We start from the raw sequence: 4,692 nt of genomic DNA, 5'->3' as shown, positions 1-4,692 counted from the left end.
GTCCCCGTAGACGCAGGTCGATGTGTGGAACCCTAGACTATTTCCCCCAGAGGTGATTGAGGGGCCCGTGACCGGAAGGTTGACCTGTTGAAGTACTCTGCTATGAGTGCTTGGGTGGAAAAACCCCTTTTGAAACTGCCACTCACACTGATACGTACAAGTGCAGGTTGTGACTGAGGGGGCGTGGCTCAGCTTGTCCGCCACCACCCAGCCGTGCCTCTCTCACTGCAGTGTCATCGACCCCCCCCCCCCCCCCTCCCAGAGGGTCTCATCTTCACTGCTGAGAGACTGAGCCAGGCCAATCAGCTCTTCAGGCTTTGCCTTTGTTCTGAAGAGGGTGGCTCTGGCCTGGTGATGGGGACAGACTGTTGACTGTTCATGTTCCAAGAAAAATATCAAAGTGTTTTAGTGCCAGAGGTTTCCCACTGTCTGTGCTGGCTTCTCTCAGACAGGACTGGAATGCTTCCAGTTACCCTGTTTTATTTTAGAACATGCATTTTGAATTTCTATTAAAATTGTCAATATATGAATTGTTTGTTGCCCTTCAATTTGTTTTATGTTACATTACAGAAAACACATTTATTCCATATATTTTTAAACGTTTTAACCTCCGATTGTCAGTAATTAATAAGATAACCCTAATTACCGTCCACCTTCCCTAAATCTACAACCATGTGGGACTCTGACGTCAGGACACACGTCTGGGGACTCTGACGTCAGGACACACGTCTGGGGACTCTGACGTCAGGACACACGTCTGGGGACTCTGACGTCAGGACACACGTCTGTCCATCTGTCCCCGAGGATCAAACTCACCTCTTCAAGAAGTACGACCAGCATCCTCCCTCTTAAGCACCTATTGTATTTAAGATTTAATTTTGATATTCTTGCACTTTGCCTTCAGCACTAGATTATGCTCTTGTCTTGTTTAAGAAAGAAGATGCACTTGTGAGTTCTGGTGAGTAGTAGTGCACTGACTACCTCGTATGTTAAATGCAATTACTGTAAGTCACTTTGGATAAAAGTGTCTGCTAAATGATTGTAATGTAAATGTAATGATTCTTCCTAGAGCTGTCGGCCCAGCCAAACTGGGCCATCAGGGGAGGAGGGCCTTGGTCAGGGAGGTGACCAACAACCTGAAGGTCAGTCCAACAGAGCTCCATAGTTCCTCTCTGGAGATGGGAGAACCTTCCAGAAGGACCATCTCTGCAGCACTCCCCCAATATGGTGGCCAGACTCCTCAGTAAAAGTCACATGACAGCCCGCCTCTTTGGCCTGAGTGCCAAGCGTGATGTCTGGAGGAACCCAGGCACTGGTCATCACCTGACCAGTACCATCCCTACACTGGTCATCACCTGACCAGTACCATCCCTACACTGGTCATCACCTGACCAGTACCCTCCCTACACTGGTCATCACCTGACCAGTACCATCCCTACACTGGTCATCACCTGACCAGTACCCTCCCTACACTGGTCATCACCTGACCAGTACCATCCCTACACTGCTCATCACCTGACCAGTACCATCCCTACACTGGTCATCACCTGACCAGTACCCTCCCTACACTGGTCATCACCTGACCAGTACCCTCCCTACACTGCTCATCACCTGACCAGTACCCTCCCTACACTGGTCATCACCTGACCAGTACCCTCCCTACACTGCTCATCACCTGACCAGTACCCTCCCTACACTGGTCATCACCTGACCAGTACCCTCCCTACACTGCTCATCACCTGGTCAGTACCCTCCCTACACTGGTCATCACCTGGTTAACACCATCCCTACACTGGTCATCACCTGACCAGTACCATCCCTACACTGGTCATCACCTGGTTAACACCATCCCTACACTGGTCATCACCTGACCAGTACCATCCCTACACTGGTCATCACCTGGTTAACACCATCCCTACACTGCTCATCACCTGACCAGTACCCTCCCTACACTGCTCATCACCTGGCCAGTACCATCCCTACACTGGTCATCACCTGGTTAACACCATCCCTACACTGCTCATCACCTGACCAGTACCCTCCCTACACTAGTCATCACCTGACCAGTACCCTCCCTACACTGCTCATCACCTGACCAGTACCATCCCTACACTGGTCATCACCTGACCAGTACCCTCCCTACACTGGTCATCACCTGACCAGTACCCTCCCTACACTGGTCATCACCTGACCAGTACCATCCCTACACTGGTCATCACCTGACCAGTATCCTCCCTACACTGGTCATCACCTGACCAGTACCCTCCCTACACTGGTCATCACCTGACCAGTACCATCCCTACACTGCTCATCACCTGACCAGTACCATCCCTACACTGGTCATCACCTGACCAGTACCCTCCCTACACTGGTCATCACCTGACCAGTACCCTCCCTACACTGGTCATCACCTGACCAGTACCATCCCTACACTGGTCATCACCTGGTTAACACCATCCCTACACTGGTCATCACCTGACCAGTACCATCCCTACACTGGTCATCACCTGGTTAACACCATCCCTACACTGGTCATCACCTGACCAGTACCCTCCCTACACTGGTCATCACCTGACCAGTACCATCCCTACACTGGTCATCACCTGACCAGTACCCTCCCTACACTGCTCATCACCTGACCAGTATCCTCCCTACACTGGTCATCACCTGGTTAACACCATCCCTACACTGGTCATCACCTGGTTAACACCATCCCTACACTGCTCATCACCTGGCCAGTACCATCCCTATGGTGACGCATGGTGGTATCATCACCTGGCCAGTACCATCCCTATGGTGACGCATGGTGGTATCATCACCTGGCCAGTACCATCCCTATGGTGAAGCATGGTGGTATCATCACCTGGCCAGTACCATCCCTATGGTGACGCATGGTGGTGGCAGCATCACGCTGTGGGGATGTTTTTCAGCGGCAGGAACGGGGAGCCTAGTCAGGATGGAGGGACAGACCCTCCGGCCAGTAAGGACATGTATTGACCAGTCTACCTGGGTAGCCCAGGGGCGGCAACCTTTACTATCAAAAGAGACATTTTGGGTCAAAAAATGAATACAAAATCTGACTGGAGCCGCAAAACCATATTTGATCTTAAAATGAAGGTAATGCTTCCCCTTAGATGTATTTTCAGGTGTGGTGGTATATGCACCCAGGGGGACACATAAAGGGGGGCAGGGGTGTCTGGGGGTCCAAGGGGGGAATTTTGAGCACCAAACACTATTTCCTGCATTCTGGTGAATTTCTATGCAGTCTGCTGCTATCTAACCTGACGCCAGATAGTTTGCTTCACATAATCATCTGGGAAATCTCCTTTGGTATTGCTTGGAAAAGGGCAGACACTTTCAAAATGACTTGGCAGGTGATTGGATGAACCATCTGTGTATCACCATCTATCACGCGCTAACTTCAACCGCTCCTCACTGTCGTCACACTTAAACTTAAATTTGTACTTCAAATTCCTCACAACCAACGCTGATTGGCGAGATCGTTTTCTGATCTGGCACAAACGGATCTTCATGGAGAGTATCCAGACTGATTTCCAGAAGAAACAGAATGTGAGCTCACAAAATCAGGATGGTCTCACGAGGCTACAGCTCCAGCTAGTTAGCTAACTTGAATGCCAAGACGACCATTTATTTTAGTAATAAATAAATGTATTTAATAGTAATATATTTATTTAGTTATTCATTTCCATATAATGTTTGTCAAAGCCAGTGAGCCACTGTAGAGGGGCTAAAGAGACGCAGGTTGCAGACCCCTGGGCTAGCCTATGTACACTATAATTGTATACAAATGCATTTAGATATGTTTCTTGTTTTTCAGAGACCATTGTTGCAAAACAGAACATGTTCTCAATCTGCTTTGTTAAATAGAAGTTCCATTACAACTGGGATCCTGTGGGCTATGGAAAATAACTCAAATGGGTGTAGTAGGCTACTATGGCCAGTAGATGGCGACTTCTCACTAGAGAGGAGACTGCTGAGCTCCATGTGTCTCTACTCACGTAAACCAAAGTCCTTGCATGTGTTTCTCCATTTGGTTATAATTTCAGAGGATTATTATCGTGTTGTGTGTGCAGCCTACGAAGTCGGTGTTTGACCAAGAGGTTGCCTTATTCGATTTAGAGATAGGCCTTTTATATACTAGCCTACTGACGTTTGATAAACAACTATACCAGGGTAGGCTACTGTGTTACGGGTTATAATGTTGATCAGTCTTGTTTATTCGCCTATTAAGGCTGGGCTACTACTAAAACAACCCGACCCGCTCTCTCTTCTCTCCGGCAGGGCAGCAGTGTGCAGATCACCGAGGAGCGGGTTCCTGATTCGGGTTTCCCTTTAAGGGGGCCGGGCCTGCTGCTGGGAAATCACGTCATTTCGCCGTTTACACATCCAAATCAATGAGCCCGGACGGAGACATGTCCGTCTCTTAGTTCAGTCTTCCAGGAAGGATTTAACCTCCGCGTTGCCGAAATGTAGCGCGCAGCGCCAGGAAACAAAGAAGTTTGTCGTGTTTCTGATCGGCGTATTCGTGCTATGGATGGAAAACAGATCATTTAACTTCTATATTACGCGCCCCGTACTCCTCGCCAAGTGAAGTTGTCGGGTGTGGGTGATTTTCTGGTTGGGTTTCAAAAAGGAGAAAGGGAAGAAGCAAAGTGGAAGAAGATAACTATC

At 48.9% G+C, this 4,692-nt stretch overlaps 1 protein-coding gene across 2 annotated transcripts in view; it reads left to right on the top strand.

Moving 5' to 3' along the window:
• Nucleotides 1-4,312: 4,312 nt before the first annotated feature.
• The window catches only part of etv6 (ETS variant transcription factor 6), a 32,221-nt gene continuing 31,841 nt past the window's right edge, over nt 4,313-4,692 (top strand). For both annotated transcript variants that reach the window (XM_084447512.1, XM_084447511.1), the window contains exon 1: nt 4,313-4,692. This exon is cut by the window's right edge and continues 45 nt beyond it. The gene's annotated coding sequence lies outside the window, so the exon portion shown is untranslated.

Source organism: Borostomias antarcticus (genome assembly GCF_949987555.1).
Source record: "Borostomias antarcticus genome assembly, chromosome: 13".
Classification (NCBI taxonomy): domain Eukaryota; kingdom Metazoa; phylum Chordata; class Actinopteri; order Stomiiformes; family Stomiidae; genus Borostomias; species Borostomias antarcticus.
The sequence above is the reverse complement of the archived record's forward strand: the minus strand, read 5'-3'. Positions and strand labels throughout refer to the sequence as shown.